Raw genomic sequence first — 11,960 nt, forward strand, 5'->3', positions numbered from 1 at the left:
AGCTCACGGAACAAATCCCCAGCGAGAGCTATCGAAGCAAGATCGACAAAATTCCCAATGGAAGCACGATCACCCAAGCAGTACATCTAGTCAAAGGACTTAAAACTTCCTCAGTGGAAGATAGCTCTCCAACTCAGGCGTTGAGTGAGTCTAAGCCTGTAGAGGCTTCCTAAATAATACTCTGGGATACATAAGATCCCCAAATCCCCAGTCGCCTACTCAAGAGGCATTCCTACAAAAAGGAAAAAAATCAAAAGATCAATAATCATTCCCCAAGTGGAATCCGGCTCTTGGCCAAACATCAAGCGTCAAGATGATCTGCCTAACAGAAGAGGCTAATCACAATCAATGACAAAATCCCCCAGCGGATAACAGCCTACACAGAGGCGACAAAACCAGAAAAACAAAAAGAGTCACCCGAATAAGGATAACCGGGATACTCCACTATCGTCGAAAGGACGTCAGCCAATCATAAGGCACCGCTCATCTCAGAAAGAGCATCTTCGTGTCTACACCCCAGGGAAACAGAAATTCCTCAATGGGCACCAACTATGCAAAAGAAAGTTGGGACACAAGAACCTATGAGTAACTGCACATCCCCTAGACGGATCCCTGCGTTATCCAGCCCTCAGTGGCACAAAAATCAAAAACAATCGTCAAAGCAGCATCGTGGAAGATCAGCCAGAAGATCAGCCAGAAGGACTCCTGGAAGGCCCTAGGAGGGTTCTCTGTAGGTCTAGAGGTCTTAGAATAGCTCAAAATAAGGAAGTGGAGGGAATGAAGCCCAATACGGCCGTACTGAACTTAATACGGCCGTATTGAAGCTTCAATACGGCCGCAGTGAACTCAATACGGCGTATTGAAGTTTCTGAAACTTCAATACGGCCGTACTGAAATCAATACGGCCGTATTGAAGCTTCAATACAGCCGTATTGATTCTGTAGCCCGTATTGGGCCTGTTCCCTATAAATATGACGTCAATTGGACGTCATTCCACACTTTCACACTGAGTTTTGACTCCCTCCTTGAGTATTCTGGGGTTTTTGAGCAGTGTTCTGCCCTAGAAATCTCTCTGGGAGTCGATCCGACGAAGTTCTGGAATTCCGAGCACTTAGCTTGGAGATTCGAACCTAGTCGAAGGGAAATCCTCCGGATTTCCGTAGTTAAAAGTTTTTAGGAAGGAGCGAGCGAGCTTGTAGAGCGAGGGAACGCCAAAAAGCTTCCCAGTTTTACGAAATATATAAAAGCACGCTTCAAGAGGTTTCTTCTTAAATCCTTCCTTTTACTGCTTTCTGTGTGCATATTTAAACTGTCATCATGTAGATAGTTAATTTATAATCGCTTATAATAAATAGGGGTAATTTAGTAATTTTACGCTATTATTTTAGAAATAATCTGTCATAGGGAACCCGAAAGGGGCGCTGTGGGGTGCTAACACCTTCCCCACGCGTAACCGACTCCCTTACCCGACTCTGGTTGTAATGGCCAAAGTTGATTTATAAAATCAATTGCCTTATCCCTTTTTCCAATGTTTTGAGTAAAACATTGGTGGCGACTCCACGAACCCTCCTTTTGCGAAAACCACTAATCCATGGAGGGTCCCGCTTGGGATTAATATGGATTGGTGAGACTTTTAATAAATAAATTGGATAAGATCGACAAGGTCTCAGTTTGAGAACAAGTCGTTCTAATAATCCAATACATTTTCAAAACTAAAATAAAAGCGAGCTCGACCGTCTTCGCGACCGCCGAGGCCCGTTTGGGCCGGTGGCGACAGATGGCGACTTCACTGGGGAAGCTTCGAGAGTCAGTCCCATTTAGTGACAGATTATTTTTAACAAATAATAGTTAAAATTACTTCATTACCCCTTGCTTGTATGATAACATGCTTTATATATTTGGCTTTAAATAACTGTTGTGTGTTTAAATTTCCGCAATTGTTTGAAATAAAAATTGCACACAAACCTTTGCACACAACAGTTCCCTCTATACCCGGGGGCATGAGTGGTAATCCATAGGGAGTGGATGTTAGTACGGCCGGTTGAATGGGTCTATAGGAGCCTACGAGACCGTTGTCGGAAAAACATCACTCAAGGTGATAACCATGAACTTGAGTCCGACAGTGCGTTGGAGCTTTCCATCGACTTACGACGAGAGGAATTGGGTCCCTATAATGGGGGCACCTTGGGGGCCTTTGACCAAGTGAGAACAGTTAGATCCTCCTTGAATATGCACTTTTCTGCAGGAGACCCCTACCTCGTGATTCGCTCGTGACTGTTCGTGGATGAGTGAATTGTTTGTGTAAATGCTTATGTGCAATTGTTTGTGCATTAATAAATAACCTCGTAATAAGGTCTAAGAATAAATCCCCATGCATGAAAATACCATGACATGAGAGGAAAAACCATGTGTGAAAATATAATAAAAGTAAGGAGCATAGGCATCATTATCAATAATACCTCATGCATCCTCATCATCATTTATAGGTTCACTAATACCCTCTCGATGTGAGTGAAAGAGACCCGTGACTATTGAGATTCTCCGTTGTGGAGAGATAATAGTCTAGGGAGGGTGATAAACTTTCATCTTAAAAAGGCAGCGCCTCAAAGATGAAAGGTTATCAAGCTCATGTCAAGAGCGTATTCATGAATAAACTAATTAGGTTAAAAAATTCATTTTAGAAAGTGGCTGGTCATCTCTCTGTCCTCACACGCGCAAAGAAAATCAAGAAAATGGAAGCGCTAGAGGAACAAAACAAGAAGCTCACGACCGAGCTTTCACAGCTCAAAGAGCAGATGGCGCAAATGTTGGAACTCATGCGTCACCATAACATTCATGGATCTCATCACAGTGACCATGGGTCCCATCATGAGGGAGAGGAGGAGGAGCATGAAGAAGATCCTCCACATGCCATACCTCTTGGGGCTGGAATTATGATCAAAGAGCCCGAGGTTTCAAAAGAACAATTCCACGCCCTAGAGGATCGGTTGAGGGCTATGGAGGGGCATGATTTTGATGTCAAAGATGCCGCCGATATGTGCTTAGTGAGGGACATTCAATTCCCTCCTAAATTTAAAGTGCCAGATTTCCCGAAATATGTGGGATCGACTTGCCCCAAGAGTCATCTCACCATGTACTGTCGCAAGATGGCTGCATATGCCACCAATGAAAAGCTCTTAATTCATTGCTTTCAAGAGAGCTTGGCTGAAACTGCACTCAACTGGTATATGCAGCTAGATGGAAATCTAGTACACACATGGAGGCAGTTGGCCGACGCCTTTCTCAAGCGCTACAAATACAACATCGACCTAACACCCGATAGGTCAGATCTTCAAGCCTTGAGCAAGAATAATGATGAATCTTTCAAGGCGTACGCCCAACGTTGGAGGGAGTTGGCGGCACAGATAGAGCCCCCGCTGTCAGATAAGGAGACGGTGTCCATATTCATCAACTCGTTGACTGGTCCCTATTACGATAAAATGATAGGGAACACAACGACACTCTTCTCGGACATCATCACTATTGGGGAGAGAGTGGAACAAGGACTTAAAAGTGGGAAGCTGGCTAAGCCTTCCCAATCATTTGAAGCCAAGAAGACCTTCGGGAAGAAGAAAGAAGGAGGAGTCAACGCTGTAACCATTTCTCCATCTTCTTCCACTTCGAAGTCGGGAAAGTCGCAATACAAGCCTGTGAGGAATTTTGATAAACTTCCGACCACATATAGCAACCTCCTGCCGAAGCTAGTGGAGGCGCAACTTCTAGCTTATGTTCCACCGAGGAAATTTGATCCACCATACCCCGATTGGTACAAACCACAAGACAATTGTCTATACCATTCGGGGGCATCGGGGCATTCAACGGAGGACTGTAAAGTTCTCAAATATAAGGTCCAAGACCTTATTGATGCTGGGTGGGTCACCTTCGATTCGACAGCGCCCGACGTGAGCAAGAATCCTCTACCAAAGCAGGAGTAGAGAATGGCAAGCCACAATAGGGCCCCTTCATATTTCTCTTTTAGGGACTCATGATCAGTACCCGAGATCATGAGAACCTTTTCATGTAAATAAGGGTTTTACAGTTTTTTTTAAAATATCAATAAAGAGGCATATTTCACACATTATTCTCTTATTTTGTTCTTTTCTCTCTCTCTCATTAACATTAATAAATTCTAAACCTAAACAGAACCAATAAAATAATTATGTCTGTAATTGTTCGCTCTGACCGGGATCCAAAAGTTGAGGATGAATGGGTTGAGTTGGACAGTGATGAGGAGACCATCTCTCCAGATCTGCAAAGACTGCTAGATCAAGAAACTCGTCTACTCCAACCGTGTCAAGAGAAATTGGAGACCGTGAATTTGGGGCAGGGCCGAGAGATAAAAGAGGTCAATATTGGGACCCATATCAGTGATGAAATAAGGACACATGTTTCCACTATGATTATAATAAAATCATTCTTTCTCATTGCTTCTTTTCTTGCTTATAATAAAATTCTAAACCACATTTTTTTTAACCCTGTTTGAATAAACATGAATGAGGTTAAAATCATCTTAATAATAATAAACCCACATCATTTTTATGTGGAAGTGTGTGTGACAACTTGGAGCACCTTCCCTTGGCCTCGACAAGTGCCATCATGGATAAAAAGAAATCCTTTAAAATAAAAAAGGCTCGGCAGGAAACCCAAAAAGGGGACTGCGCAAAAATAAGAGCAAAAGACCCGCTAGGAATCCCATGAAAGGGTGACCTAGGCAAAAGTTAGGGTTGCAAAAATAAACAAAAACAAAAGTCCGCTAAAACGCCACAAAAGGGTGTTTTAGGCAAAAATAAGGACAATCAAAAAACAAAAGAAATCCATGATGGTACCATGAACCGAATTCAAAAAGAAAGGTTCAAGAGAAGCTATCCAAGTTGTCAAAATCACAACGTCAATAAACAAAGATTTTCTTAACTTCATAAGTGTTTAATCAAACAAGCCTAAACACATAAGCCCACCTTGGCCAAACATTCTTACAAAATCCATTTTTCAAAAATAAAATAATCCCCTCTAAAACACAAACTTTTGAAAATATATCCTTTCCTTCTTTTCTCTCTTGTCCCAAAAGATTTTGGAATAATCTAGTGGAAGCATGGAGAAATAAATCATCACTGATAATGGATCTAATCTGAACAACCAAATGGTGGAAGAACTGTGCCAAGAATTCAAAGATCCAACACAACTCTTCCCCATATCGGCCAAAGATGAACGGGGCAGTCGAGGCAACCAATAAGAGCATCAAGAAAATAGTGCAAAAGATGGTTGTCTCATTTAAAGACTGGCATGAGATGTTACCCTTCGCTCTTCATGGCTATAGGACTTCAGTACGCACGTCTGCAGGAGCTACTCCATTCTCCCTCATCTATGAGATGGAGGCAGTTTTACTCGTCGAAGTCGAGATACCTTCTCTAAGGGTAATCGTGAAAACAAAACTTTCCAAGGCAGAATGGGTTCAAAGCCGATACGACCAGTTGAACCTTATCAAAGAGAAACGGCTGAACGCCATATGCCATGGTCAAGCCTATCAGAGGAAGATCAAAAAGGCTTTTGACAAAAAAAGTCCACCCTCAAGTCTACCATGAGGGAGAGTTGGTAATAAAGAAATTGCCATCAGCTCAAAAGGACAAAATCGGAAAGTGGGCCCCAAATCACGAAGGACCGTACGTGGTAAAGCGAGCTTTCTCAGGAGGAGCATTGATCCTCACAAACATGGATGGAGAAGAACTTCGATACCTAGTCAACACTGACGTGGTAAAGAAGTACTATGCTTGAAGACGTTGCTTGCATAGGCCCGCTAGGACGAAAACCCAAAAAGGGCGTCCTAGGCAAAAGTTAGGGCAAAATAAAAAGCCCGCCAGTACAAGGGTACTAGGCAAAACAAAGGCAAAAATTATCCCCGCTAGGATACGTCCTAGGCAAAAGTTAGGGGCAAAAGAATAAGATGTAAAAACAAAGCAAGCAACGATCGCTTGAATCGAAAACCGAAAGGCGGTTCAAGTGATTATCTTCTAGAAGCAAGCGTCTTGCAGCATCTACACTCCTGGCTCAGGCCGAAGCAATTAGGGGAACGTAAAGAGCAACAATTACAGATATAATTGTTAAGCCCAATGTATATAGCCTACCCTGGCCAGCCATTCTTCAGAAATTTCCTTCTGTATATCTTTCTGTAAAAAAACACTTGTGAATATCAAATAAAATATCCATTTGTTTCTTTTCTCTCTTGACCATGTGATTATGCCTCTAAATTGATGTTTCAAAAATTGTACGAAACTCTTTTAATAATCGGTCAAATAAAGAAAATTGGAGGGGTTCCTATAAAATCCATAAATCTCCTGCATAAAGGCTCATAAAAATACTCCCTCGCGTCAATGACAGAAAGTCCTCCAAGAAGAATAGGATAGGGAGAGCCACTCACTTTTCTAAATAAATGAACAAAAATAAAAAATTGTATTGCATGCATCACACATATTAATTGCACATTTAAAGACCTTATCATGAGGCAATTGCATAAAATAGAAAAAATAGAAAAATTGCTTGTGTATGACGGCAGCAAACAAAATGCAAAGATTCAGAAAATCAACAGCGTCATACAGAATAACTGAGCCTGGAGAGGCTTGCCGAAAGAATACTCTCAGAATAACTGAGCCTGGAGAGGCTTGCCGAAACAATACTCCCACAGAATAACTGAGCCTGGAGAGGCTTGTCGAAATAATACTCTCTCAAAATAACTAAGCCTGGAGAGGCTTGCCGAAATAATACTCTTTCAGAATAACTGAGCCTGGAGAGGCTCGCCGAAATAATACTCTCAAAATAACTGAGCCTGGAGAGGCTCGCCGAAATAATACTCTCTCAGAATAACTGAGACATTTCTGTACAGAAAAAGCCGAAAAACAACAAAAAAGGCAAAAATACAGAAAAAGCCAAAAAATGACAAAAAAGGCAAAAATACAGAAAAAGTCAAAAGTCGACAAAAAAGACAAAGATTTCACATCTTTCAGAATAACTGAGCCTGGAGAGGCTCGCCGAAATAATACTCTCAGAATAATTGAGCCTGGAGAGGCTTGCAGAAATAATACTTCCTCAGAATAACTTGAGCCTGGAGAGGCTCGCAGAAATAATACTCCCCAGAGAAACCTCAACTCAAGCTCACGGAACGAATCCCCAGCGAGAGCTATCAAAGCAAGATCGACAAAATCCCCAATGGAAGTACGATCTCCCAAGCAGAATATCCAAGTCAAAGGACTTAAACTTCCTCAGTGAAGATAACTCTCCAACTCAAGTGTTGAGTGAGGCTAAGCCTGCAGAGGCTTCCTAAATAATACTCTGGGATACATAAGATCCCTCATTCCCCAATCGCCTACTCAGAGGCATCCCTACAAAAAGAGAAAAATCAAAAATATCAATAAGTATTCCCCAAGCGGAATCTGGCACTCAGCCGAACACTGAACTTCAAATCCCCAGTTGCCTGCACAAGAGGCACTCCTTCAAAAAGGAAAACCCAAAAAAAAGAAAGAAAAAAATCAATAACAATTCCCCAAGCGGAATTTGGCTTCTTAGCCAATCATTGAACGTCAAGCTGATACGCCTAACAGAAGAGGCTAATCAAAATCAACGACAGAATCCCCAGCGGATAACAGCCTACACAGAGGCGACAAAAATCAGAAAACCCAAAAGAGATATCCGAATAAAGATAACCGGGATACTCCACCAACGTCAAAGGACGTCAGCCAAACATAAGGCATCGCTCAATTCAAGAAGAGCATCTGTGTCTACACCCCAAGGAAACAGAAATTCCTCAATGGGTACCAACAATGCAATGCAAGTTGGGGCACAGGAACCTATGAATGACTGCACATCCCCTAGACGGATCCCTGCGTTATCCAGCCCTCAGCGGCACAAAATCAGAAAAACCGTCGAAGCAGCATCGTGGACTGTGGAGACAAAATCATCTCAAAGCCTAAAAGGCAATACTCAGCTACCCAGTTGTCGAGAGCACCGAGGTATGCACAAGCCTGGAGAGGCAATACTCAGCTACCCAGTTGTCGAGAGCACCGAGGTATGCACAAGCCTGGAGAGGCAATACTCAGCTGCCCAGTTGTCGAGAGCACCGAGGTATGCACAAGCCTGGAGAGGCAATACTCAGCTGCCCAGTTGTCGAGAGCACCGAGGTATGCACAAGCCTGGAGAGGCAATACTCAGCTACCCAGTTGTCGAGAGCACCGAGGTATGCACAAGCCTGGAGAGGAAATACTCAGCTGCCCAGTTGTCGAGAGCACCGAGGTATGCATAAGCCTGAGAGGCAATACCCAGCTACCCAGTTGTCGAGAGCACCGAGGTATGCACAAGCCTGAGAGGCAATACTCAGATACCCAGTTGTCGAGAGCACCGAGGTATACACAAGCCTGAGAGGCAATACTCAGCTGCCCAGTTGTCGAGAGCACCGAGGTATGCACAGGCCTGGAGAGGCAGTACTCAGCTACCCAGTTGTCGAGAGCACCGAGGTATGCATGAGCCTGGAGAGGCGACGACTAATACTCAACCTGGAGAGGCTACTCAACAATTTTCCACCGGAAGACACTACAAGTCAGAAGGTTGGCGTATTACCCGGACAATTGGGTCAACTCCTTTACTTGTCAATCGATACACCAAAAAGACCGTTTGACTAAGTAAAGGGGGGGCAGCTGTAGACCCCTAAAATTGTCCGGGTCGGAAATAAAGCTTGAAGACTCTCGAAGACTGAAGGAAGATCAGCCAGAAGGACTCCTGGAAGGCCCTAGGAGGGTTCTCTGTAGGTCTAGAGGTCTTAGAATAGCTCAAAATAAGGAAGTGGAGGGAATGAAGCCCAATACGGCCGTACTGAACTTAATACGGCCGTATTGAAGCTTCAATACGGCCGCAGTGAACTCAATACGGCGTATTGAAGTTTCTGAAACTTCAATACGGCCGTACTGAAATCAATACGGCCGTATTGAAGCTTCAATACAGCCGTATTGATTCTGTAGCCCGTATTGGGCCTGTTCCCTATAAATATGACGTCAATTGGACGTCATTCCACACTTTCACACTGAGTTTTGACTCCCTCCTTGAGTATTCTGGGGTTTTTGAGCAGTGTTCTGCCCTAGAAATCTCTCTGGGAGTCGATCCGACGAAGTTCTGGAATTCCGAGCACTTAGCTTGGAGATTCGAACCTAGTCGAAGGGAAATCCTCCGGATTTCCGTAGTTAAAAGTTTTTAGGAAGGAGCGAGCGAGCTTGTAGAGCGAGGGAACGCCAAAAAGCTTCCCAGTTTTACGAAATATATAAAAGCACGCTTCAAGAGGTTTCTTCTTAAATCCTTCCTTTTACTGCTTTCTGTGTGCATATTTAAACTGTCATCATGTAGATAGTTAATTTATAATCGCTTATAATAAATAGGGGTAATTTAGTAATTTTACGCTATTATTTTAGAAATAATCTGTCATAGGGAACCCGAAAGGGGCGCTGTGGGGTGCTAACACCTTCCCCACGCGTAACCGACTCCCTTACCCGACTCTGGTTGTAATGGCCAAAGTTGATTTATAAAATCAATTGCCTTATCCCTTTTTCCAATGTTTTGAGTAAAACATTGGTGGCGACTCCACGAACCCTCCTTTTGCGAAAACCACTAATCCATGGAGGGTCCCGCTTGGGATTAATATGGATTGGTGAGACTTTTAATAAATAAATTGGATAAGATCGACAAGGTCTCAGTTTGAGAACAAGTCGTTCTAATAATCCAATACATTTTCAAAACTAAAATAAAAGCGAGCTCGACCGTCTTCGCGACCGCCGAGGCCCGTTTGGGCCGGTGGCGACAATACCCGAATAAAGATAACCGGGATACTCCACCAACGTCAAAGGACGTCAGCCAAACATAAGGCATCGCTCAATTCAAGAAGAGCATCTGTGTCTACACCCCAAGGAGTCAGAAATCTCCCATGGGTACCAACTAAGCAATGCAAGTTGGGGCACAAAAAACCTATGAATGACTGCACATCCCCTAGACGGATCCCTGCGTTATCCAGCCCTCAGTGGCACAAAATCAGAAAAACGTCGAAGCAGCATAGTGGACTGTGGAGACAAAAAATCATCTCAGATCCCTAGAGAGGGTAAACTCGCATTGCCGAAGTGATCAGAAGACACGGACGCAGACCCTGGAGAGGGCAAACTCAGTTGCCTAGGTCGTCAGAGACAAAGCAAAGTCTGGAGAGACGGTACTCAAAGAAAGTCTGGAGAGACGGTACTCAAACAAAGTCTGGAGAGACGGTACTCAAAGTCTGGAGAGACGGTACTCAAACAAAGTCTGGAGAGACGGTACTCAAAGAAAGTCTGGAGAGACGGTACTCAAACAAAGTCTGGAGAGACGGTACTCAAACAAAGTCTGGAGAGACGGTACTCAAACAAAGTCTGGAGAGACAGTACTCAAAGTCTGGAGAGACGGTACTCAAGGTCTGGAGAGACAGTACTCAACCATCAGCGTCGTCAGAGGCACGTTGGTGTTCAACTTCCGGCTCGGGCGTCGAGTGAAGTTGACCCTGGAGAGGGTAAACTTAGCTACCGAGGTTGTCAGAAGCGCCGAGGTATGCAAACAACCTGGAGAGGCTACTCAACAATTTTCCACCGGAAGACGCTACAAGTCAGAAGGTTGGCACATCACCCGGACAATTGGGTCAACTCCTTTACTTGTCAGCCGGTACACCAAAAGGCCGTCCGACTAAGTAAAGGGGGGGCAGCTGTAGACCCCTAAAATTGTCCGGGTCGAAAATAAAGCTTGAAGACTCTCGAAGACTGAAGGAAGATCAGCCAGAAGGACTTCCAGAAGGCCCAAGGAGGGTTCTCTATAGGTCTAGAGGTCTTAGGATAGCTAAAATAAGAAAAGTGGGAGGAATGAAGCCCAATACGGCCTCCCAGAGGTTCAGTACGGCCGTATTGAACATTTTGAACTTCAATACGGCCGCACTGAACTCAATACGGCCGTATTGAAGTTTCTGAACTTCAATACGGCTGCATTGAATTCAATACGGCTGCACTGAACTTCAATACGGCCGCACTGAACTTCAATACGGCCGTATTGAGGTTTTTTGAACTTCAATACGGCCGTATTGAATTCAATACGGCCGTATTGTAGTTCAAAACTTCAATACAGACCGTATTGACCCCCAGAGGCCGTATTGAGCCTCATCCCTATAAATATGACGTCAATTGGACGTCATTCTACACTTTTCCACACAGTTTTGACTCCCTCCTTGAGTATTCTGGGGTTTTTGAGCAGTGTTCTGCCCTAGAAATCTCTCTGGGAGTCGATCCGACGAAGTTCTGGAATTCCGAGCATTTAGCTTGGAGATTCGAACCTAGTCGAAGGGAAATCCTCCGGATTTCCATAGTTAAAATTTTATAGGAGGGAGCGAGCGGTCTTGTAGAGGGAGGGAACGCCAAAACGCTTCCCAATTTCTGTCAAGATATATAAGAAAGCACGCTTCAAAGGTTTATCTCTTTAAAGTCCCTTCTTTTACCGCTTTCTGTGTGTACATATTTAAACTGTCATCATGTAGATAGTTAATTTATAATTGCTTAGAATAAATAGGGGTAATTTAGTAATTTCGCACTATTATTTTTAAATAATCTGTCATAGGGAACCCGAAAGGGGCGCTGTGGGGTGCTAACACCTTCCCCACGCGTAACCGACTCCCTTACCCGACTCTGGTTGTAATGGCCGAAGTCGATTTTTGAATCGATTGCCTTAAACTTCTTTTTTCAATGTTTTGAGTAAAACATTGGTGGCGACTCCATGAACCCTTCCTTTTTATGAAAACCGCTAATCCATGGAGGGTCCCGCTTGGGATTAACATGGATTGGTGAGCCTTTTAATAAAATTGCTCGTTTGACGAGGTCTCAGTTTGAGAATAA

The sequence above is a fragment of the Cajanus cajan genome, chromosome 5 (assembly GCF_000230855.2).
Source record: "Cajanus cajan strain Asha chromosome 5, NIPB_CcT2T_4, whole genome shotgun sequence".
NCBI classification, from domain to species: Eukaryota; Viridiplantae; Streptophyta; class Magnoliopsida; order Fabales; family Fabaceae; genus Cajanus; species Cajanus cajan.